The following is a 27,485-nucleotide window of genomic DNA, read 5'->3' on the forward strand; positions in this document are numbered from 1 at the left end:
TCCCGGTTTTTCCACCAAATCAGACGGGCCCGCGCCCCGCCCCTGCTTCCGGCCATGGCTCCTCCCCTGCAGCAGCTGCTCCCCACACACACACACACAGGGGGGGTTCAGCGCCGCGTGGAGACGCCGTTTTAAGTCAGTTTTGTCGGCTGACTCAAAGGACATTTCGTGTTCGTGTAAGGAAATACCTGGTCCTTCACACTGCTCCAACTATATTCTGATACTTGGCAACATGGGGGCACAAGCACTGTGGCATAAGGACAAGAGATCAGTACAGCCTTCTCCTGCATGATTTACGCAAGAAATGTTCAAGAATGGTGGTAGGAATATGTAAACATTGCTCACATCTCTCACAGCTGGTTTTAATATGATCTTCTCCCATCCCACTAACAATGCCATTAACATTGGCAAATATGAAAGGGCAACCACAGGCTGCTTTGGCTACTGTTACTTACCCCACAGCTCAGCAGTTAATTCAATGCCGTTTTCTTTGTGATAGCTGCATTTTCAAACTGACCACAATTTATTTATTTTTCATTGTATGCTTTATTCTGGTATTTTGCTTCCTTTAAACAAGATACTGCTAGATTTTTTTTTTAAGAGATAGAAAATATGGAGTCATAAAAATCGTCTTCTCTGCAACTAAATGTTCCTGTCTTACACCCTTCTCAATACACTGGTATTCACTGTGCCCAGGTTGTAGAAGAAATAAATCTAAAATAAACCTTACCTGCAAAATCTGGATCTTCCCTTTCAACTGTAGAATAATGTTTCTGAAGTATCTTTCCTGAGGAACAGAGACCTCTTAAATACGAGAGGGATATATTGACATGACATGAGCCGGCTGGTGCAGCTGCAATGTCTCGAGTCTTTGCTGAGGGCCTGAAGCCAGCAATACCAACATCTGCCAGGGCTGGATTGCTGATCCAGCTGTAGTCCCACCCGTAGTAGCATCATCCATGTCACTATATCTTGCTACTCATACCAGAATGATGTAGTTCCACAACACTGTCCTTGAAAATAGAAGAGAAGAAAGTACAGGTGAGTTAATTTAACTGCAGAAAATCTCAGAATTAATAATCAAACAAGCTATCTGGAAGGTAAAAAGGAAATAACTAACACCACGCATAGATTTATTAAGAATAAATCATGTCAGGATAGTCTAATTTCCTTCTGTGAAAGGGAAGCAGTGCATGTGGTTTGGGAAAAGTAGTCAGTGCTCTGTGTATTGACTTTAATAAGGATTTGACAAACTTTAATAGTGCTTCCTCATAGGCAAACTAAGCAAAGACACCCTGCAAAATTACTGTGAAGTGGTTACAAAACCATTCAAAAAACCTCACTGAGGACAATCCATAAGCAACGCTGCTTTATTCCCACCAGAAGGCTGTGCTGCCATTCAGAGAGACTTAGATAGGCTGGAGAGTTGGGCGGGGAGAAACATGATGAAATTCAACAAGGGGAAGTGTAGAGTTTTGCATTTGGGGAAGAACAACACGATGTCCCAGTACAGGTTGGGGGCTGACACGCTGGAGAGTAGTGTAGGTGAAAGAGACCTGGGGGTCCTGGTAGACAGGAGGATGACCATGAGTCAGCAATGTGCCCTTGTGGCCAAGAAGGCCAATGGCATCCTGGGGTGCATTAGAAAGGGTATGGTTAGTAGGTCAAGAGAGGTTCTCCTCCCCCTCTATTCTGCATTGGTGAGGCTGCATCCGGAGTATTGTGTCCAGTTCTGGGCCCCTCAGTTCAAGAAGGACAGGGAACTTCTTGAAAGAGTCCAGCGCAGAGCTACAAAGATGATTAAGGGAGTGGAACATTTCCCTTATGAGGAAAGGCTGAGGGAGCTGGGTCTCTTTAGCTTGGAGAAAAGGAGACTGAGGGGTGACCTCATCAATGTTTACAAATATGTAAGGGGTGAGTGTCAGGGAGATGGAGTTAGGCTTTTCTCAGTGATGACCAGTGATAGGACAAGGGGTAATGGGTGTAAATTGGAGCATAGGAGGTTCAAGGTGAATATCTGAAAAAATTTTTTTACTGTGAGAGTGACAGAGCACTGGAACAGGCTGCCCAGGGAGGTTGTGGAGTCTCCTTCACTGGAGACGTTCAAAACCCACCTGGATGCGTTCCTGTGTGATGTACTCTAGGTGACCCTGCTCTGGCAGGGGGTTTGGACTAGGTGATCTTTCGAGGTCCCTTCCAACCCCTAAGATTCTATGATTCTATGATTCTATGATAGTGGAGGAATGGGACCTCACAGGGAGGTGTTCTGAACCCAATATATTTTCATACTTCCAGTAATGTTTTTGGCACTGGAATACTTCTTGTAACTTGCTCGTTACAGCTGTGGCGAGCACATTAAAAGACAACACTGAAATTAAAAAACTTTATTAGAAACTGGAGACATTTCATGAAAGATATCAAGATGAAGACACATGAGAAGATAACCATCTGTAAGCAGAAGTGGGAGAAGAGATAGTTAATAGCAGCTTTTCAGCAAAGGGTTCGTAGGTTGTAGCATGGCACAAGGTAAACGCAAGTCAGAAATCCTGTGTTGTTGTGAAAAAGTCTAGAAATATACTGGCAAGTATAAAAGGAAACAGGTTTCTACATGTCAATGCAAGGGGCTTGATGGAGGTCTTGTGCTCAGTTGATGCCTGGTAAGACTGCAGCTAGAGGTCAGCTCTGGTACCACTGGGACCACAGTTCTGCAGAGCATACTTCAAGAAAAGCGTGGGAAATAAGAGTCCCTGGGCCAGCAACAACAGTGATTGAAGATTTGAAAGGTTATGAGAGACTGCAGGAACTGAGAACATCTATTTATGGAAGAAAATAAGTAGATGCAAGCCAGGATAAGAATCTGCAGGTATATAAAATACTACTGTAAATAGAATAAGATAAGGTATACATGATTAAAATAACAGGATTAAAATGCCACAAAGGAGATTCAGGGCAGATATTAAAGAAAACTCTGTGATGGTAAAGATGTCTAGTGACTGAAATAAAGGACTAGAGAGACTGTGGAGTCTCCACCATTACAAGTCTTTAAGAAGAGGTTAGACAAATGTCCGTCAAAAATTGCATATTGGCAGATTTCTGTCTACCTTACTTCCTATTTCTGTATTTCAAAAGGAGGTATCACTACACCAAAGCCAGCTCTTGCCAGTGCCACTGTTTTGGAAATAATACTGTAGAGGCATAGATATGCCTCAGGCAGCAGTTACGCTATTAGAAGGTATGAATCCCTGGGATAGGGTGGGATGGACCTAGACAAATTACTTCAGCTTCGTCCCTGTTGCTTGAAAACCATAGGTCTGCTCCTCAAGTACAGCAAAGCTGTTCTGGAAGGCTAAGGCCAGAGAAGGTGCAACAGCTCCATAAAGAAAGAGGTCCTGAGAATTATTGTGGGTCTCTAGCTCCCAAGGCAATGGCATTTGTGTTAATAAATATTTTCAATACATGTGCAATTCTACTCAAAACACCAAGCATTAAGACACAAAACATTTTCTAGACCATGTACTTGTACAGTATGTGAATTATCACAGATTTATCTACTCTATACTCAGATTCACTGTGCTATTAAATGTGGATACTTTGACAGTACAAAAAACTACACTGAATGTGTGATTCCATTCCTAGGTGTGCTCATTTTCTGGACCTCCAAACAAGCTGGAATATATATTCGTGTGGAAGTCAATTCCATTCTGTTTATATTGAATGGTGCTTTGCTAAGCATGTTGTCCCAATACAGATTCCCCTGCATTTACAGAGCAAGATAATGGGATAATGTTCAGGTCCAGTACAGTAATTTTTGACATTAATAGAAATTTTTTTTTCCTAAACCCACATAAACTGTGGAAGAGATTTCCATCAGAAAACTACTTTTGATGGCAGCAAACCCTCACTCAGCTAACAGAACAGCCATTAACTGCTGCTGTAATTTTACAAATAAAAGAAAAAATTTTAAAATCCAGGGTGGAAGCTTTGATTTGAAGATCCACCTCACTGCCTATCTAAATTATTCCTCATGACATAATCATTGGTGAACAGTAAGTGCAATTCAGAAGGTCAGAATTCAAATATTAGTCACTAGATTTTATAACCAAAGTGTTGCTTTATTTCTAGTCTCTGTTCTTTATTATCAGAAAGAAAGAAGAAAATATTATCTGTTTAAAACACGGTGATAGAAGGCATTTGTACAAACTGAACATCTGTAATTCAGTTCTGGCTATGAATTAGCCTTAAATGAAAATATTTTTATGTCCCTGTCCTAAAAATACATGAACAGAAATAAAGCCAAGACACAGAAAGATTAATTACTGCATTGTCTTCCTCATGGAAAACAAAGTCTGGATAGTCTACTGCATTATTTGTGCTAAATAATAAATATTTTATGGTCTTACCATATTTAACTTTACAACAACATCTAAATGCCCTTTTTGAGAAATTCTAGTGCAATACTGTGAGCATAACTCATGGTCATATTTAGGTGAATTAATGATTCCCTGAAATACACCATGCATAGGAAGTCATATTTCATCTGCATCTATTTCTCTTATTCATTACTTAATCTTTCAAACCCCAAATCTCTCTGCAGCTCCTTTTAAATTTAAACAAAAGATGGTGCAGCGGTGTGTTTCATATCAAGGGCATAAATCTGTATGTTTACCTTATTGCCGACTGTTGAGGAAAGCTAGCATTAAAATTTTTTAAAAGTTTGCCAACTTCAGGTTCAATGCCTTAATAACCAGTTGAATACCTACATATACCAGAATGGCTGCTAAAAAGTTTATAAAACTACTTACTGAAGTGTCACCATGAATGCTACAAGGTCCTGCATTACAAGACACATTTGCACAGTACACAGCCCCTCACTCTCCCTTCATGCCACTATTGTAGGGACTTCATCCATACCAACTCAGGTTGCATTGCAGAATTCCTCTGAGTTCAACAAGAGATCTGAAGGAGTAACATCATGCAACACAGCAGAATGTATCTACATCTTAGTGGTTTTAGAATAAGTTTTTATCAAAGTTTATTTTTTTTTTTCCCCTGTATTGATTTAACTGATGTTTGCTTTTGTCTCCTTGCAGCTATTTAAAGGCAGAGTGGCCAGCTGTGTACCTTTAAATGGCTGTCCACCACAGCTACACTTTTAGTACCAAAGAATGATAGGGGAAAAAAAAAGGTACAAATCTGAGACAACAGCACACTTCTGCTGGAAGACTCAATTATTTTCCAACCAATATCCCTCAATGCGATATTAAGATCCTAGTTCAGAAAAGGTTTCATGCATAAGCTTAGCTATAAACAGGTGACCAAGTTCATTAAAGTCATCAGGATGTAACAATCCACTCAAGTCAATGATCTGCCAAGTGTTTTTCTCAGTCATGTTGGCTTGATGAATCAGCTTTCAGTACCAGCAGCCTGAGTCCAGGTTAATCTCTTTGAAACCTAGTAAAAGTTCTACTCACCCTGAAAGGAATAAAAAGCATCACCTTATGTCATCCTTTGTCTCTGATCAAGTTAAGCTGAGTATACATTAGACTTTTTTTCTGTAAATATATTGCTTATTTTTGCAGTATGTTTAACAGAAGAACAACATTGTCTTTTAAAGTAGCATAATTTTGCAATTGTCACTGTAATTTTCCCCAAAGTATCATCCATTAGTTATAAAAGGTGCAAATGAAAAGGGTTTTTTAATTGGCATGGGGGTAGAGGAAAAAGGAATAATGCATTAGGTTGGATTTTTTGGCAAGCTTTCAAGAGAGGAGAGACTGAGAGAGATGATCACCTGAACTTCTTGTACATTTTTATACATGAAGATATAAAGGACAAAACTATCAAGAAGTATGAAAGGAATTCTAAGGCAGGAATTACAAACAAGGACGCACTGTAGTGCATAAACCTGCAGAGAGACATATGTATAAAAATTCACATCTATATGTCCTTGCATGAAAATGGAGAATTAACAGCTTGGCTATTAGGATTTTGGGTATCTCATTGTCTCCAATGGCATTTTACAGTACTGGGACCAGTCACTGACCAAGGTAACAGATCACTTCCTGTCAGTAAGATCTAACATGACTGAATCGAATATGCAAACCAGAGCTTGATCAGCAAGCCCAGAACAGGTTTTCATAATATTAGGTTTGCAACTGCATTTTTTTTCACTACTTAGTAAGATTTGGGAATTTTTTCCTGACCTCCTAAATTTTCATGGAAAAACTGGACAGAATTTTTCTATCCACTTTCATCAATTAGTCACAGTTCCATGCACCACGATTGCCACCTATTCAGAATGTTAAATGAAAAATGTTTTAGATGTTGATTAAGAATATACTGTCTTTAAATTCTTATTGCCAAAACACTGATTTAAATTTTTTAAAGTGCATTTTTCTACTTTGGCATCTGAATGACTGCCATTAACTCATTCTTCTCTGTTTTCATTCTTGTGGTGTTGCCTCTTAAAACCCTCCATTATTTGGTCTCATCTGGTAGCCAAGCAATGGAGAATTAGATCTCAGAAGCTTTACAGGACATAAACAATTTGTCCCATCTCACTCTAGTTTAGGATCCAATAGTCAGATAATGTAAAACACTTTTCTAGTACTTTCTTACATCTTGCATTCTTCTAAACATCAGTATGGGTTTGGTCCAAGTTTAGCACTGCAGTGTAATATAACTTGCCTACTATAGAGAAGGAAGGAAATACACAGACTTAAAGACTGAAAGTGAACAGTGAGACCATGTTTTCTCTTAGTTGTTGTAGAAGATAGAATAATAATAATAAAGCCTCAGGACTTTTTATTTTGTTGAAAAAAATCTTTTGGTGATCTATGCAGATCTTACTATCTTCCATGTATTTTAAATACTCTAACATGAAGTACAGTACTTCACAGTTAAACTATAGAGTTTATGAAGTATGAAATGCAGGTATAAACAAAATCCAAAACCTTTGGATTACATCTCACTTTGTAGTCACTGCCTGAAGATCATTTCTCATGGATTTTTCTTTGTAGGTTTGGGGAGTTTGATGATGTGATTAACTGGGCGGGGTCTTGCTTCATCAATCAAATGTTTCAACTTCCAAAAGCAACCTGTGGATGTTGAAGCTCTTGTAACTTTTCTAACAAGTAACATACCTGCATTTGAGTGAAAGACAATGTAAGAAGTAACCTACTTTTCATCATCATAACATCAAAGACAGCAAGAAAAGCAGGGTTCAACCTGTTTAGGATCTTGTATTATCTCTTGCCTTTCGTACCTTTAAACACAAAAATAATGAAAAATTCTCTCTTGATTATCTCTAGTATACTTGGGATTTATTCCCCTCTCAAAATGTATGTCTCTCTCCACCAACTATAGATGAAACTTAGATATCCAACTATGAAGATAAATACTGCAATATAGAGGCATGGGAAAAGTCTGGGTTAGGGGACAGCAGTAAAAAAAAGTCTCTTCATATTTGAAGTTAGCCTGGTAGAAACAAAAGTTTCTTTAGCGAGTGTGTAGGTAGAAGACTCTGATAGACAGGTGCGATTTACCTTGAGACACCATATCACTATCCTAAGATGCCATATGATACAGCCAGGATTCACAGAATGGTAACACGATGCATTTTCTTTCTTCTTGAAGCTGTTTGTCATTTTCCATACTGTTTCAGATAGAATTTTCTTCCAAAAGACAGTACATTCTAAAATATTTCTCAGCTAAAAGCATCATCGAGTCTCTTCAACAACTTGCTAATGGAATGAAAACCAGTTAGAAACTGAGTTCTAGGTGCTGTAATGGGTGCTTACTGCTGCATTCACTGAATCCATCAGTGGCACTTCACAGACATCTAGCAAGCCTATTTACTTCATAAATCATTGAAATGCATGAAGACCTTTTGCATCACCCAGAAATATTCTTTAAGTGTTTAACATCAATAATAATGAAAACTGGCACCACAACAACTTAAGCAATGTAAAATACAGCATCGTAGGGTTCAGCTTGACTTTCATTGAAGGATTTCTAAAAATAAGAGTACATCATCAACAGTGACAGCTTGCTTAGTGACTCAACACAGTGGGAAACCTATTGCTCTAGAGGACTATGTTCTGCCTCATTATTTAATATAGACATTACAACCACACTCTTCTGTTTTCAGTTCTTTAATGCATGATGCAAAGGAACCCACACCTCAGTACATCTGCCCTAAAGAGTGAGAATAATTCAGAGTTGTTAGATCTGCACTACTGATAGCATACTATCAGCATATTAGTGCCAAGTTACATAATTTATTGCAAGAGTCAGAAACATTTGATAGTCTCTCTAAAACCTCAGCTGCTGGAATCAAAAGATTGTACAAGAACATCTGCTTCCATTTTCTAAGTGCACACACTTCCAGCACTCGGTATGTGAAGAAAAGCTCTAGCCCATGGACAAAATACACTGCAAAGGCTATGAATCCAGAGACACACAAACATAATTGTGTATTAAAATACTTTCAGTCACATTTTTGCAAGCTGAAAGTTCACATTACTGCAGCACTAATACTTTAAACTATAAAGCAATCATCAAGGCAAAAAACCTAATTTTGGTTCAAATCAAATAAATTTTTCTTCTGTTGCTACATTTGTTTATTTTTCATGTTCAGTCACCTAATGAAAAATCCCTTACTTGCTGAGCTGTTTTCTGAGTGCTCAAAATGGCAAACTGGAGGCAGTAAAGACACCTTGAGCATATAAAGTGATAGGCAGCTCTAAGTACTAGGTCAAACTAGCTGCTGCAGACTGAGCACTCAAAATTAGTAGGTACTTCTGACATCTGTTTTTTCTGTCTCAGAGTCATTGTCTGCAGAGTGAGAATATAAGGATCAACCATGCTATAGTAAAAACACACACTGAGGCCATATTAAATATGCTAAGACAACCATACAATGAGGACCAAGTCACAGTTTAACTCATGATCAGCAATTAAACCAATGACAATAATGCTCTCAATCCCCTCTCCCTCTCACCCAGGTAGGGAAATGGGAGAGAGAATAAGGAGAGAGACCTTCCAGATTGAAACCTAAACTAGACAGCTTTAATTAAATGCTTTAAATTAAATTAAATTTAAATGATTTTTAAAAATATGTACAAATACATAGAAATAGGTTCGGGAATGTGCAAAATCCCTACCATCTCCCCCCACCCCCAGCAACTCCCATGGCATCTCCTGAGCTGTGAACAGTCGTGAAATGTCCTGACGTTGCTGGAGAGAGCGGCAGAGCAGACAGGAGCTGAGGGGAGAGTTATGAGGGTCAGGAATGCACAGGGATCAACGGAGATGGATAGATGGAGTCCTACCTGGATGCTGGCCAGGAATGAAAAAGAAGGGAAGAAGAAAACGTGACTTCCGTGATGCCTGAATTTATACCAAGACCTACGTAGATATATGGATGGAATACTTTGGTGCACCAATTTTGGTGTCTGTCTAGCGTGCTTCTCCCTACAGGAGGGTTGTAGATACAACTCTTCTGCTCCCTTAGTGTCCAAAGCGGTAGACTGAAAAAGCAGAGCAAAGTGTCCTTGGTCTCTCAGCACTATCGATAAACATTTGAGTGTTATCAGTCCACTAGCTGGAAAACTTGCTGCTAGTTTCAGCAAGTGTGCTGCTTAAAGGAGAGTTACTGAAGGAAAAAAAAAATCAGTAAAAAGAAAATTGGCTTCACCCTGACTTAAACCAGGACAGACCATTTATTTTCCTAACTTTTGCATACTTAACTTCAAAACCTCACTGATGCCTTTGTAATATATTTTTAATTGCTATGTCATTTAAAGAAAAGAAATACTGATTGATAGGAGTGATACGTAGGGCAAAGGGCAAATCACATTGTTTTGTGTTTGGGTTTTTTTTCACAAGGACATAACCATTAGAAAATCTCTTAGCCATGGAATAAATCCTCTACATTACTTCTTCTGAAATGAAAGAATGGAATGTTCTGAACTCAGCTATCTGTCTCAAATATCAAAATCATCCAGATGCTCAAAGGAAGGATCCATGTATCTGAAAGTGGGACAGAATCCAAAGGTCTAAGATAAAGCCAAAGCTGCAATTTTGAGTATACTGAAAGGAAATGCTAAAAATAAACTCAAAGAATGGGAAAACATGAAAAGGTGAGACTTCAACTTCTGTAGTGAATACAGAGCAGTTTCTTTTCTTTATAAAATACTGACAGCATCTCTCCACTTATGGTTATTTCAGTAAAACTGTACTCATCCCACCACAACTACTGTACATTGATGATAAAGATGTTCATGCTGTGGCTAAAGCTGAATGAAAAACTGTAAATTGCTGTGCACCATACGCAACTGACAGCAAAAATGAAGAGGGGTGATACATGGGACCTTTTCTTAAAAATACAGTAGCATAGAATCTGCTAATCTTTTCAGGGATGTAAAATACATTCCTGTAAGGTAGTCATAGAAAGTTTCCAATTTTAATTGCTTAATATTTACTATTATGTGAATAATTTCCATGGGAAACGTCACACACACGTCAGTTGGCAGCACATAGAAACTTTCTTCAAACTTTTTTCAGCATCCTAATGAGAGTTTGAGAAATGAGAGCTGCATAAGGGTGAAAAAAAATAAAAGACACTTCCATAAAATATTTTATGTATAACCAACTCTAAAAGCTTAAGAGGTGAGCAGGCTGCACTGCCCAGTGATCCCACTTTACAAAACGTTATCTTTTTCCCTGAACAATGGCTTTTCACACTGGATATGGTGCAAAAATGAGGAGGAATTCCAACAAAAGCACTGTCAGAATTATTCATATTTCTTGTCTCAGAGTCCCTCCATTCACTTTCACACCCTTCCCTCTCAGTTTTCCTACTTTGTTCTAGATTTTTTGGTTATCTATCCCTAGTGTATCATCTTTGCATCCTTACCCATTATTTTATGTCTTTACTTTTTCAGTTATTTGAAAAGAGGGCAGTAACTGCACTTCGTATTTCAGAAACCTCCAGAAAAATAGTAAAGCATTTGTAAATAACTGAGAGTAGTACATGGTATGGTTTTGCTTGACAATGGTGTAACTCTGCTCAAGTCCTATTTCTATTAACTAGCAGAAACTGTAAAATTCAGCAGGACCAAAAACAAAGAAGTTTGTTCACGACAGTATCATTTAACTTTTAAACTTACTTCATTGCTTTTCTTATTTGCACAGAAAAAAGAGCAGGATGCATGTTAAACCACAAGAACATTAGACCACAGAATAAAATAAGCTGTTCTTAGCTGATGTCAAGCTAATGATAAAAATGAGCAAAATATTTGTGATTGGCTGATAAAAATAAGATTGCATTGATGTTAATGTTGCATTAACCTTATAAAATAGATGATTGGGGGAAGTTACAGTTCTTGAGTGATGAGTGCTTACACTCTCACTTGAAATCCAATTTCATGATAGAAGGTACTCACTGAACTTATTCTGTTTAAGTTTTTAAAGTTATGGTCCCTCCTCAAAGAATCTTCAGTAAAAGATTCTCTCTGAGACAAAAGGACAAAAGAATAATTCAGGAGCAGGAAATGGTGGATGGAGTAAATACACACCCTTTTAGTGCAGAGGGGAGTTGCCAGCAGGGTATTACAGAGATACACAATCTTAAGGGATATGGAACAGGAAGGAAGAAGTAAGGTGACAATGTCTGATGATGACACTAATCCAGTCACAGAGCTGAATGCAGCATTGCAAAATTGAAGAGCTGAGTATTGAAATGGTAGATGAAATTCAACAAAGAGCAACAGAAATGTGGGGAAAAGTAGAAATTTATATATGAAAACTATTGCCACTGAGGAACAGAATCTTGGTATTCTAAGGTCTAGGAAAAGAACATTTTAATGGTCAGTATTAGCCAAAAAATAAATTTATTATTAAGACATATTAGGAAGGGAATAGAGAAAAAAGGGAGTAGACATAATTGTATCATGTTATAAACTAAGAGGTGTGTCACACCTTGATTACTGTGTACAGACCTGGCATCTCACTATTTCAAAAAGGATACAGAATCAACAAACTTTCATGGAAGCAAAACAACAACAACCGTAGGCTTGGAATGGGGAATCGTGCTAAGTAGGTCAGAACTCTTCAGAAAAGGGACTACTGAAGAAAGATGTTGCGTAAGTCTTTAGTATTCTGAGTTCCTGCGAGTAGTAGCAGAGCAACAAGGAAATTTATATGTGTCACCACACACTGTAGAAAAGATTATTCATTCAAGCTCTTCAGTTCCTTCTCATTTGAGATGGTTCACAGATGCCAGTGAATAAAATGTCCAGGAGGAGGCAGAGGACTGAAACCCTTCTCACTTGTTATCACTGAATCTGTTGAAAAACTAACAAAAAACACTTAAAGGAGGCTTTAGCAGTTAACAAGAACTGAAAACTAAACAATTCTGCTTTGTTTATTTTGAATTCCAAGAGTGTGAGTCTTGCATCAAGATACATATACAGAAATACATGTATGTGTAAGGGGGTAAAAATTAAAATAAACTTTCACATATATCTATAAAAGAATGTTAACACACATAAGGGTTCAGCATTTAGATGTTCTTCTAGTACTGTAATTTAAGTATCTTCTTTTCTTTCCTATAAAAGACAATTGTTGCTTTGCTTGGGGTATAAAAAAGGTTACCTATTAGAGACATAAACTAATGCTACCCCTCTTGTGAAATTAATCATTCTACATGTAAAAGAATTGTTTCTTCTCAATGTAAAACCTGTTGTTCAGTGTTGTCCTCTTTACTTTTCTCAGTGTTTTACCTCTACTCTGCACTGATGAGGCCACACCTAGAGTACTGTGTCTAGTTTTGGGCTCCCCAGCACAAGAGAGACATGGCCATACTGGATAGAGTCCAGGGAAGCAGCACGAAAATGATGAAGGGACTGGAGCATCTCTTCTGTGAGGCAAGGCCGAGAGAGCTGGGACTGCTCATCCTAAAGAGAAATACCTGAAGGGAGGGTGTCAAGAGAATGGAGCCAGACTCTTTTCAGTGGTGCCTAGTGACAGAAGAGGCACAAACTGAAACACAGGAAGTTCTGTCTGAGCATGAGGAAACACTTTTTGACTGTGAGGGTGACTGAGCATGGGAAAGGTTGCTCGGAGAGGTTGTGGAGCCTTCATCCTTGGAGATATTTAAAAGGTGTTCGTACACAACCCTGAGCAGATAACCCACTCTAGGTGACCCTGGTTGAGCAGAGGGTTTGGATGAGGTGACCTCCAGAGGCCCCTTCCAACCTCAACCATTTTGCAACTCTGTCATTCTGTGATTCTGCTTTTGCTTCTGTTTTGTTTTCTACTAAACAAAGACTAAGACCAAAATCATGTGTATCTGTATGCATAAACATACACACAGATTTATTATGACCGTGCAAAATTTGCTTCCCAAATTATAAATAAGAAAGATTGTGCTACCAAATGGGACAATACTCCTGATATTGATCCAACAGATTATTAGATTTTCAAGACATCTGCCTACAACTAGATACAAATGTGATGATTATTCCCGTGTCAATTGGAGCAATAATAATTACGTCTGTGTAAGATTGTAAAGAGAGAGGTTTGTGTAAATTCTTTCTTTCCTAATAATTTTCTAAGAAATTACCTTTGTAGCCAAGAAGACATTATGAATTATTGATATTAATTTTTATATTTTCATTTATATTTAGCCTCCTGTTATGAATTAATCTGAATTATTAATTGAGGCATTAAAATACATACACGCATTCTAGCAAGCCAGTTGAAAGACTAGGTTTCTTGATGCAAGCTCAGAAAGCAGTCTTTGCAAGATCCAGTACTGAAAGTGTCCTGGAAGATTTACTCTTTGGAATAGAAATGGCAAACTAATTTATCTGTTCACAAAACATTTATTTCCTGCCTCAGCATGAAAAAAAATGTATTCAATAATAGATCTGAAGTATTTTGCTCAAATATTCTTGGGAAGGAGGAAACAGTGTCTTTGAGCTATAGCAGCAAAATAGACAAAAGAACATGACCTGTGATGAAAAGCAGCCAAAAACATTTTTCTTTAGGTGTTTTAAATTTATTCCCATGCAGCAGAAGTTTTGTTCAGGGGCTTATGATCCACACAATCTTTTAAGAGCTCTTTACACACAGCAAATCTCATGGCTACTGGCTACTTCAAAAAGCAACATTCCTCACAGTATTTTCTGTCAGTTTGAGAGGTTTAAATTTGGGATATGGTCTGTAGCTGACCAGTGCCAGCACGGGCAAAGAATTAAACATTAAGGCAGTGTGTTAATCTAGATCAAGAGGCTCCAGAAATAGTATAACCATAGTATAACATTTCACATATTCTCATTTTAATTTCCTTTAAGCCTACACACTTTGGCGTAACAAACCTAATAGCTATTAAAAGAGAACAGAAAATTCTCCAAACATGTGAAAGCATTTGTAGGAAAGTCATTATTGTTACCATTACTTTTGCTGAAACTCCACTGGGACCACAGTCTTTTTATTTTTTTATTAGCTCTCTACAAATAAGATGTGAATTCCAGCATATGCACTAATCAATACTTTCTCCTTCAGTACCCTGAGAAAATAAGGGATTCAGATGATATCTCCTTAAATGTCTTAAGAGAATGCCTATGGCATCTCATATGCCTTAAGTGCTAATCTGAATTTAAAAACAAAACAAAACACAGAAACACCAAACAAACAACAACAACAACATCCTCTCACTCTATCCCCAAACATTCACATGGCTTCCTTGCACAGTCGGCTACTTTCTATTCAAAGATATTCTGGAAAAAAAAAAGCTTATTAACACTTAAGGTCTGCTCTAAAGCTACTATAAAACTGAATAATCCATCTTTTTCAAAATATGCAAAACATTTTCAGCAATTAGATAGTAACAAAGACAGTTGTTCTCTTCTGTGCATTAGAAGCCTAATACAAAGCTATTTATTAACTTCAGGGGGACTTAAATCAACCTCTTTTTTTATTCATTAAGGCTTCTCTTTTCTTTCACTAAGTCTTGGCCAAAAATTTGTCCACAAATGAAAAATACCTTATTGGTTTATGGTATGGTACTGTGCAACTACATGCCTGTTTTTCAGGTGGTTGCATTTACCTGATTGTCGATAAAATGTTTCCAAAAGCAGCTGGCCACAGTTAAGCACTTAAGCAAGATTATTAGATTCTTAAAACCTGTTTTTCAACAGGAGTACCCAAGTACTGTAATGTTCTGCCAAAGAAAGAGTGCTCTGGTTGGCAGAATGTTTTTTTTTTTCTTTTGTTGTTTGTTGCTTTCTTTGGACATGGTAAGCAAGAAAAACATAATTTATTCTAACAAAATATTCAAGTAAAGATCTGCCCTTCTTACCATTATGGTGAAGGGTTTTGCTTGGTCTACAATGCATTTGAGGAGCGATGAGCAGCACAGCTATGGAAAATGTAGTGCCAAAGGAAGTGGGGAGATGGATATAGGATTGCAGCTTCAAAGCAGAAAACTCACAAAAACAAAACCAAACCACAAAAAAACCAACAAAAATCTGCCTCTTTCTCATTCTTGTGCTTAGATAACAGCTCTGTGTTACCTAGTTTACTGAATATCAGTTTCAGATTCTCAGATGGCCTCAGTTCACAGATATGAAATGTCAGAAACAGGGTAAGATCATTCTGAATTAATCACCTTGCTGCCGAAACATCAGGGGGTGATAAGACAGCTTGGAGAGCCGGCTAAGACGTATTTCAAAGAAAGCAAGGCATGACAGCAAGTATCTGCAACTATCCCTGTTGAACATTAGAAATATAATTTAACAAGAGAAAATTGGCTTTCCCAGCACAGATTGAAATAAGCAGATGAACAATGACTTTACTTCCCACAAGACTTCAATTACTCAAACTTAAACAAAAACAAATTCACAAATGCAAGTGAAAGAATAAGAGTCATAGTTCTAGTGCTGAATCAACTTAACAAACATAATGGTGTAACGCCAATAGACTAGTTGTTGTTCTAATAGCTTTATTAAACCTCTGAGCATAATCAAAATGACTTTGATATTTCCATAAGGCAGAGTAAACTCAGACTGAGTACTATGCTTAAACCATTAACAGTATTGTTGCCTTCTTGATGATTAGTTTGTGTTTGGAGTAATTTACTACATTTTATACTAGAAAACGAGAAATTACGCACTTGGGAAGGACCATTCCTTCTTATCTGTCCCTTTTTGGAAATGGAAAAGTTTATTTGGCCCTCAGCATAGCTTTCAAATTTTGTTGTTCTCCAAACTGGTTAAAGTTGCAAATCATCATCCGAGCACTGAGTGGGCTAAATTCTGTTCTAGAACATATAGATACAATCCTCAGCTTAGCCAACTTCCAAGGCTGCTCTACAGGCATTCAAAGGGAGAATTTAGTAGTTTTCATTATTTTTGTGTGTCTCTTCATAAGGACATTAATTTGTCAAATTAAGCAAAATAGTGAATACACATATATAGTACACACATAAACAAATTATTAATAGTGTGTCTTTCTTGGCTGGCCCTAAGGTAAGACTCATGTTTTAACCAATGTCCCAATGAAACATCACATCTAAGTGGTTTTGCAGGCTGCTCCTTTCTCCTTCAGCATCTTGCCAAGCATGCATTATGCAAGGCATTAGCTGGGGACCTGACATGAGGGTGGTCTCAGTCTGAAGTCTCATTTCCCAGACTAGCTTGGGATGTAAATGTCAAGGAGGCAATGTGTGGAGCTCCCAGGAAAGCTGAAAGAAAGAGGGGACGTATGCCCTCAGTGACACCTGCACGCAGAGAAGAAGTTGGAACTGTGGTTGGAATGATGTAATGAGACAAAGACTAAAAAAAATGAAAGGATGTAAAGAGATGAATGACACAGGCTGCAAAGGATTTGGCAGGCTTCCAGCAAGGATTCAGGATATCTCAAAGGAGAGGGAAAGGGTGAAGAACAAGAGGGGAAAAAATTTCAAGAGTCTGATTTATACCAACAAAAATAGGAAATTCAGCTAAAAGGCTGACAATCTGTTAGCTGCTTAGCACTCTGCATAGATATTTCAGTGGTATCGGGCAGTAGAGAGTGTCAAATTCTGTTCATGCTGTTACACCCACACACAGCTCAGCAGGTTAAGACTGGCATGTTCTAGCTTAATTGTGCCTGAGTCAGTCCAAGCACGTACTTTTGTAAGGTACTTTTGTAAGGTACTTTTCTCTTTACAATTTTCCTTTCTTATTTTTATTAGCAAGATCAAAAAGGGCACATACAAGAGAAGAGTAAAACACAAACCTTGTAAGATTTTATCAGGTCTAAATTAAACTGTTAATGTGTTCTCATCAACAGACTATTCAATGGCACTTGAATGCCAAGCTCTTCCCAGGGTTTTACAACTCTTACAAGGTGCTGACTTCTTCTGACTGAATTGTCACTTAGTGTTTCATACCACAAGAGTAGCATCCACTGTACTTACTTGTTTTGCCAAATCACAGTTGTTCTCAGAAGCCATTAGCAGAGCACAGCATGGCTTTTCACATGACAAATACCATCGATGGAATGCTAGCCTGCATTTCACATATAACAATACAGTTCTGTTACCGTGGTATAGTAACATACTGTGTCAAATAGCAGCCTCACATTTATGTCTGCACTTTGAGTGAGTAGCCACCAAGTTCAGAAAGAAGACAATATTCAGTAGCAAAAAATAAAGGTGTTAATTCTGCAAGTCCAAAGTGTACCTGCAAATGGGAAGTGGGAAGAGAGAGTGAGAAGGAGGAGGTACAATCTCTTTGCATCTATCTAGGAAGTTAAATACCTTCACTCCTATTTTTTTTTCCCCAATTATTTTCATAAAGGAAAAAAAAACCCAAAACATATTCCCTCTCTCTTTTAGTGCTGATCTATGCCTTTGAGACATACTAATGACAACAGAAGCAGCTCAGTTTGCCGGACCCTCTATCAGAGGGATAGTAGTTCAAATAAAAGAGCATAATCTAAATCCTTCTCAGCAGCCTGGAGCTGCTCTGGCTGATGAGCAGTTGACTGGATCACAAGGATGTTACAGTTCTGTCAAAGTGAAGCTGAAAAATCTTTATTTTCCTAAATACCTTTTAAACCTCTCGATTTCAGTTGACGAGCTTCATGCTAATCTGTCAATCAACCTACAAGCAAATACTTCTCATACACACTTCCTCTTTCAGAAAATTAATATTTACATTAGAAAACATTCTGTTTCATTCAAAAGTAGCTCTACACATTTTACAAGTTTCTTAACTAAAGAAGTAAGCTTTCTTGTATACTAAAGTAACTCAGAGTAGTATTCTCAAGGGCCAATTTTAACCAAGTGAGTCAATTCCTGTACACTGCCTTTATAGTTAATGGATAGAAAAACACTCCCCTAGAGAGTTAATTCAGCAGTTGCCTGGCCTCAGAGAGCCTGTCTCTTTTCTGGTCTCTGGAAGAATGAACCTGGAGAGACTGGACCAGGTTAGTTTTTCAGAGTAGCCTTCTCCATGCAGTATTGAAAAGGGTTTGTGGTTGTTAGACTGGGACTACGGAAAAAACAAAACAAACAAACAAACAAACAAAAAGCAACAACAACAAAAACCACCAAAAAACCCCCAGAAATAAAAATCCCTTAATATTCCCTTGAATATATACTTTATGTAACAAAATAATGGGATATTAGCTGCTTAGTGCAACAAAGCAGAATGAGAAGGGAAGATGTGTCTATTTAGGTTAGATTCCTTTTTTCAGAAGGGCAAACATTTTTTAATTTACAAAACAATCCAAACACAAAACAGAAAGAATTTGTGGTCAAACTTTTTCACAATTCCAAAACAACTTTGTGGTTAATTGATACCAGCTGCTGTATGAAAGGGACAGTCCTGTATAACAGAAGAACTTGACACATGGATGTAAAAAGAACAATAGTGACCGAAATGTTTTGAAAACAGCATGTTGAAAGTGTTTTTCTTCAAGTCGTGGAATGCAATGTAGGAAGTGTAAAATTTGAGAAAGCTGAAGCATCCAGGCACAGAGAAGATGCAGAAGACCTTCCAGTGTGATCTCTGTTATCCTGAGCAGCAGAATGGAGTCCCAGAAACACCTGAGTTCTCTGAAGAAATAGAAATACACATGAAAGCACTTGGATAGTAACTGGGCAACTGGCCTAAAAGACCACAAAAGAATCTCCACAGAACATTCTCGTGTTTGCCTTTGTTTTACCAAGGCTGAATCACGTCTTTCCTACAATGCTTATTTTCCACTGTTGACCTCTGCATCTTTCCCTCTGCTCTGTTTCAGGGAAATACAAGCTGGTGTATAAACACCCTCTTCCTTAACATAGGGAAATATCTTTCACCACCAGTACTTTCAGCAGCCTTCCACCAAATGGAGGGGAATCTGTCAGCAGGTATTTGATTAGTTGCCTCTTACAGGCATTCATCACTGGGCATATGTAGAGGACAAGCCTCTCTCCCAAAGCCTCAGGGCTTCACTTACATGGGAAGAAATAACATGGATACCAAGCAGACAGGAAGATGCCAGTTATTCAGTAAACAGTTGTCCAGATGCTATGACATCACTGCAGACTGTTGCATGGCCAACATCCACTTTCATTTCTGGTCAGTGAATTCACAGCTTGTGAACAGATTGTTCAGTTACTGTTTGTTAATATACCTAATCCATGCATATTCCTGGTTTCTATGCTTCATGAAGCCAGGTATCATGGTTTACAGGAAAACAGAATTACTTTGCATGAATGCTCTAATCTCCAGTTCCGAAGCATAACAGGACCACAGAAATTCTACCTTGTTGTAAGCATCAGTTGCTGGGCCACAAGTTTATTTCACCTGAAGTGAATACAACTTGTGATCTCTAAAGGCTTGATCTTTGCTTGATAGGAGGATTTTTTAAAATCCAGGAGTAACTTGTTTCTACACAGTTAAAATAACAAGCATATTAAGTTAATTTCTTGTTTAATAATGTCTTCTGGGATCTAATTTAAATGCCTCCTTTTTAATAATGACAGAGATCTATTTACAGGTAAATGTCAGTATGAGAAAGCAGCATTTCAAGATGTTTAAAAACCTATTCTAGAAGTTTTCACTGAGACACACAAGGAACCATAAACAAGAGGGGCTGTAGCTGGATGTCATTATAGGATCTGAAAAGGAGATTATACCTTAGAAAACATGACCATGATATGATTATTTTTCCATGGATTGGATACAGTTTTTGGCACTATATAATTTCCAAAGATGTAGTTAAATTTCTTGAATTTTATAATAATGACATATGATGCAGTGTCCTCTGGGATTAATCACAAATATTTTTAAAAGATGAGGCTTTGTTATATCTTTGTACTTTGTATCTTGGCTTTTGTTAGTGCATTTTAATTAGGATCTGGTATCTGCAATAAACAGTAAACATAAAGAGCTTTGCAAAAATGTATTAGACTGTTTGTTTTCACACTCTAATGCATATTTGCACAATTTTACCATGAAAAAAGGAAAACATGCTAAGCTCTTGGGCTCTATCCCAAATGTCCTGGAATAGAATCCGGAAATTACTAAGAATGAAACCAAACCACATCATATTTCAGCAATTAACCTAAGAAAAGAGGGCACAGTCTCTATGTGAAAGACAGTTTTGTGTGAGGCATTTGTGAAGGAAAGAAGCTTCTAGAAGAGATATGCAAGCAACTGTTTAGAATTTAATTTTATTTGATGAGGTAAAAGCTTGATAAATGCACTGAGGTTATAAACTTTTTTCCTTTCAGAACAGTGTAGAAAATATTTATCATTTATTCCTCGTTGTTGAAGCAAAATGTGTCTAAAAGAAATTGAAAATAAAAATACAGCCTGAAATTCAGTGCACTACCATTTATTTTTACCACTTACACAGTTGCTGAAAAATACGAAAGAACAACTTTGTGAATGTGAAGGATAAGTGAATTTAGAGTGGATGAAAAAAACAGGTGCTGAAAAAAAACAGCCTTGGATACATGGGACTGGATAAACGGACTTTATTATAATCATATGCATACTGATTTGAAGAAAGTTCTGGGGACTAATGTTGCTTTTGTAAAACACTACAACAACATATTTAAAAAAACCAAAAAGCAGAACTGAAAATGTCATTTGCTAAAGACAGATATACTTTCATTTCAAAGTATTCCTATCAAACTCTATCAGAAAACTTGAAACGTTTAAAATGTGGCTCTTGTGAACAATTAGTATTGATATGACACCTTGATAGTATTTGAACGTGACACAAAAGTCATAAAAGTATATAAGCAATTGTAAGGTGTAAAGTGATTTTTTCCCACCAAAGCTAGGCTTTAATGTGTTTCCAAATAAAACACAAGATTAAGTAATTTATTTTGTCATATGATTTATTTATGGGCTGAAACACTGTAAACAACAGATAAAAGATACAGACTCAAATGTCAAAGTAAAAGATGAAAATCATTACATTTTATTAGCAGAAGATATATAAAAATGCCAAAATGAACTGTAAAGAGAGGGAAAGTGTTATGCTCAGAGGTCCTGCATCAGAGTTGCATTTGTTTTTCCCACCTCCCCTAAAGGGGAATAATAGCTCTGAATTTAATTAAAAATCTATTTTTTAAGATTAAAGTCATGAAAAAGTTGAAAGACTGGATCACAAAGAAGAGTAACTGTGAGGATCTCAGGGAATATGAACTCCCTTGTATTTTATTTCCTCTCAACTATTTGTGGGAGGATCACTAGCATTGCATAGGAATTGTTAGTCCTGGATAAAAGCAAGGATTTTATGAACCAATAAATTTTTAATTAGTTTTACATAAATTTTAGTAGCAATAGTTTAATTCCAGTCAAATTATTTCATTCAGATGAGTTGTTGCTGAATGCAACATTCTACATTATATTAACTGGGGCATTTAGAAACCAAGTTCCTAACTGTACTGCAATGCTCAAGGCATTGTTTGCCATACACTCTTTTCTTAACATGTAAAAAATAAAATAAAAGAGATTACAAGAATGAAACTAAAAAAGATTTTCAGAAACTTCTAACCACTCTGAGAACTGGAAAACCCAAACTGATTATTTAGACACTTGTAGGGATTTTAGCATATCTATATGCCTAAAGTTTTCTTGGTTCCCTTAGAAACAAGTAAAAAGTATTAAGAAGTAATTTCCCATGCTTCAACTTAATCTGTCCTTTTTCACAGGCCACATACTGACACTCCAAGAAGAGATTGGAAGAAATTATCATGTTGCATTTGATCTTGACGATTTCTGAACCCAAACTTGGGGAAGACAAAGTGATACATCCTTGCAGCTATGGTCACAGCATATACAAACATCTCAGACCAGCTCAGGTGGAGAAAGAGAACTCAGGTAATTCAGAACCATTTAAGGCTTGTCGGTCAAGACTAATCTCTTCTTCATCTAGATATCCAGTGGTAGCAAATCATGGGATTAAGCACGACAAGGTCTCAAGCAAAGCAGACACAACAGCTAGTCACAAACAAGGTTTTCAGGGCAGCTTCATCTGGAATATATTCCAAAAGTGCAACTGAAAGGTGACAAGCAAGGTGACAGGCAAGCATAGCTGGGGCTGTTTAAGAAAGAACTACTCTCTCAACTTATTTCCTGCAAAGTGCAATTGATTGTAAGCATCCACACTACTTGGCTGGCCTGAAACAGGTGAGAATGAAGTAATGAAAAAATAATTGGTATTAATCTTATATGGATAGCTTCATTTCAAGGGGTTCATTCCAGTATCTACAGGTCAATGCTGGCTGGCTCTAACCAGAAGTATATACTCTTTACAATAATTTTTATAATACACATACCTTAACCTTCCCCTGCTTCCCATTCTGCCTCAGTCAAAATCACAAAATGGTACCCAAATGCCTATACAAAGAGCTTTCCAGTGCCAAATAAACCAAGCATATCTTTTTGTGATGTATGGTATATAATTTTCTTGATCCTGATTTCAATGGAAATGCTGTGTGTGCAAGGAAGAGCTCTGTAGAATAATGTGTAGTAATTATATTGTTGGAATCTTAAGAAATAATATCTCTAAATTGGGCCAAACCCAGGCTATCTCCCTCATATAAGTAATTAGTAAAACTACTCATGCAAGTAAAGAAAAAAGCTATGAATCTATAATGGTTTACTTGAATAGAGCTGTATCTTTTGAGACATCTCTCTTTGTTATCTACATAAAATTGTACTAACACCATCTGACCGGTGGAAGGGATGGTTTCCTAGCAGATTGATCCCATGATACAGCTAAATGGATTGGTCAGATCTCCATTTCTAGTGAATATTTGGCCCTGCTTAAAAATGGACAGAAACTTTGCTATGTGTGTGCCAGTGAGGTTAAGCAAAAGTAAGAGTTCCATACTGACAAATGTGGCAATGTGTAATGCTTGCTACCTGATACTTAGCACAAATCACACTAGCTATGGTTCATTTTCATGAGCAATAAAATCATTATTCATAAAATTCGAAGTAATATACCTACTCAGAGAATTTAATATTTGCCCTTTAAATACTACAGCTCATAATAACTTGACCATTCTGATGGCAACATTTTTAGGAGACTACTTGAAGGTCTTATTAAAGTTCATGGTAACTCAGTGCAGTTAATTACATTTATGCAACATGCTTTAGACATGTGTTGGAACACTCTGTTACCATTCCTTCTACATGGAGTACTTTTTATTGATAACTCTATAAAATGTAGTGTCTTCTACTAGTGAGCTTAATGGAGTGAGGTGGGAAAGGAAACAGAAGGATAAAAATAACAATGAGAACACAAAGCTGCAATAAATTCTTAATCTTTATTGCTTGATATACACTGAGAAGCTTGGAAGTACAAGTCTTTTCCCTATGAATTTAGCCCTCTGTTTGCCAAACATTTTAATTTGTTATTTTTCTAGCACTGAAGAAGCCAGCATGGTTTTTCCCTTTTCCTTGCATTTCTGTCAGTGTGCTAAATTCATACTATTATATTTGTAAAGGTGTCAGCAGCAATGTGCACAGCTCTGGAAACACAGTTGCATACCAGAAAATTGCCATGTACTCCACCTATTGCTTTTCCTTTCTGTAAAAGTCACGTTGCTTGTTAATTACACACCACAGTACATAGAACAGAGGGAAGTCAGGCAGGCAATGAACACACTGAGCCATATCGTCCCCCGTAGTGTAAAAAAGGAAGAGAATGAAAAGATGCACCAAAAATTTATCCTCAAACAGAGCAGTGCAAAAATCATCCAATACCCTCATCATCCCTAGGTGAGTTTGTTCTGTGAACAGAAATTAATTGGTGTTGCAGAGAGCACAGAAGCTTCTTAAGTGAAAGGGCAGCATTTATCTCTGTGCGGTAAGAGCATCTGAACTGACACATTTTGGAACCTAATATGCAGTCAGTTGCATATGACCATATTTTGTGAAAGGACAAACTGTTCACTGGAGAGTTGCTGGTTTACTGAGCTCCATCTCAGGGTGGTGGGAAAAAAATCTCACTAACAACTTAGAAAGCCAAAACTGGCAGGCTGTGGGTCAATGCTGTAGATCACCCAGTTAACCCTGTGTGACCACTTGACCACAACACAGCAAAAGGATGTAGAATAAGGAGTTAGTTAGGCTAAGCAAATGAGGCAGCAGATACTACTCAAACACAGACAACACACACAACTTTAAAAAAACATTAATGGTTAAATGGGTTAAGAGAAGCTGCTTGCAGAGGTAAGGGTCGTGGGCAACTGGTGCAGTGGCCTTCAACAGGCATGGGAGACATGCACCAGCAAATTAGCTTTTCCTTCTCTCTCTCTAGTTGCTGAACTCAAGTTATTCCAACAGATGTTATGATTTTTAGGTATCATTCTACCTATCATGAAGTTTAATCTCAAGTTTTATACAAATTGCAGAGGGAAACATTTTGAGTATAAAAAGTAAAATGCAGACTTTATGTACAAGCTACAAAACCATGAAAAGACTTTTTAATATGACCATTGGAGACAATAGCTAAGAAAAAGAAAGCATATACATAAGAGACGTATTACCGATTATGAGAACAATAAATCACAGACACAGTGCACCAGCACTTAACAGCTGAAGACAGAATATGGAATAGCACCTAGCCACAAAGAGACACGCACAAAGAAAAGTACTTTTAAGTATGGAACAATCTACCCTGTACATGCTGTGCTCACTAAAGGGTAGTCACCCTACACTACTACAATGGGTTGTGTTTTCAGATGCAGTAGTGACAGTGAACATTTTATTGCCACCTGTCACTGTTTGTTCAGTCCACATTTTATGCATATTATTACTTCACATTGATTCCTGACAAAAAAAAGGGCCATGGCTTTAAAAACTTCTTTACGAGAGGGTGTATGTATCTTTCCTCACAGAGATCCTGATGCAGATTCCACTGAAATCAGGAAGGCTCTTTCCATTCCTTTAATGGGACTTTGTCCAAAGCATGCAAGCTTGTAGCAACCTGCATAAATTGCCACTCAAGCGACACAAGCACCTGATAGCAATTTCATGGCAATTTCATTTATCTTGTAGTTTTGTACTCCATCTTATTTTGACTCTCTATAACATAGAGTGATCCTGTTCTACAAGCAGAGCTCTTGGGCAGCATGTAATAATATGGCTGAATAATACAACTGCAGAGGCTGATAGCAGTTTATTAATTTGTGCAGAGTTAACTCATGACTATGTGAGTGTGTTTCCCAAATTTCTATATGCATTATAGTCTGGATGAAAACTCCTGAGCCAGGAGCTCTAAAGGCTGTACAAAGCACAAAAGGTCTAGAAGCCTTACCAGGTCACAAAGCAACCCTACACAGTTCTGCACCACTACTGCCAACACAGCCACAAAAGTTCCCTTCCTTCTCTGTCAGTGATGGCCACTGAGAGGATGACACTGAGAGGGAGCAATAATTTTTCATTGGGTGATACTACCGAAAGTGCTGACTATAAATTGGTATTGAATACTTAAGCCAAGAAATCTGCAGAGATTTATGCCATTCAGGATTTATCCCAGAAACTTTAAAACAATCCTCAAGAAAGAGGCAGCTCTCTATGGAAAAATATCTGCACTGTGTTATTGTAACTGTTGTCTTCCAGGAAAAACAGCACTGTTTAGGGGCAGTAAACATCACAGCAAGAAAGAAAAAAACGAAAAAAAACACAAAAAAACCCAAACCAAAAACCAAAGAAAAAATAACAGCTCAAAAAAACCACACTAAACCCAAAACAAAAACAAGGTCAAAATATACTGGGAAAGCTTCTTTTTCAGTTGCTCTGAGAAACACCAGTTCAATCAAACCAGTGACAGTGAAAGAAGTGCTTTTTCTTTCAAATTAACATTTAAGGTAAGTCATTTTGTCAGACTGATAGCCTTTTAACTGATGTTTATTTTTCCACCAGATTACACAGGACAGGCTGATTAAAATAAACACTTTGTTAGTTTACCTTTAAATGTGAAACTTAAATCAGAATGACCAAGTCCTTTATTACTAAGCAGCCTTTGAAATGAAAAATGCCATGCTCCCAAAGTGGTTATATTTTTATCACACACAGCTTATTCGTCCACATTCATCTCACACTGCTTTCATATTTGTAGTAATCTGAATACTTATTAGAAACTTAATTGTGGCATCAAAAGGATAGGAGCCCAAAGTGACTGCACTAATAATTCAAATAGCAAAAGTGTTTGGTAAAAATACAAACTGAAATGAGAACAATAAAGTTTACATTTTGCCCTAGCTAAATTTCACAAAGGAGTTCTAGATGGAGGCAAAAGCATCTTACTCATCTACAAATTATTATCAGTTGCACTCCTTGCATAAATCTATTTCAAACAACAATGTGGTAGACTCTTATTTAATCTTTTAAATATATATATAAGCCAGCAAGCACAAAACTTATTTGAAAAGCATAGAGTAAATTCCAGCATTATGTCCTTCATTTGGAGATATAGTGAGGACCTATGACTATCTAAGGAGCTTGCTGTCATCCTGAGAATAAGCTGTATGTCTACGGTGTACATTCAGAAATATTTTACTTCTGGGATGCCGCCTGCATTTCAACATAAAAAGGTGACAGGATGTTCTCACCAGTTTGTCCTATACACATGTAATAGGAAATCAGCATGGAAAATTACTTGAAAGTTGAATGGAAGGCAGATGCTTTGTAGTTAAAAAAAATAGAGGAAATAAATTATTTTAAAAATCAAATTTACAAACAAGAAGATAAGCAGCATTATTTTCTGAACATGTGAATAGCTCTGCTGACCCCACTGAAGTAAGTTTGGGCTCCTGTTCTGTGGAAAATCAGTTTTATATGAGACAAGGCATTTTTTACAGAGATAAAAACCTGTTTGGGAATAAATTGAGAATTAAAGTGCATGGATTCATTTCATCTGATCATATACCAGTGAAATAATAGAGATAATTCCAAAAGAGGAGAATAAAAATG

This window comes from Chaetura pelagica, unplaced genomic scaffold (assembly GCF_000747805.2).
Source record: "Chaetura pelagica isolate M959 unplaced genomic scaffold, ChaPel_1.0 scaffold10, whole genome shotgun sequence".
Classification (NCBI taxonomy): Eukaryota; Metazoa; Chordata; class Aves; order Apodiformes; family Apodidae; genus Chaetura; species Chaetura pelagica.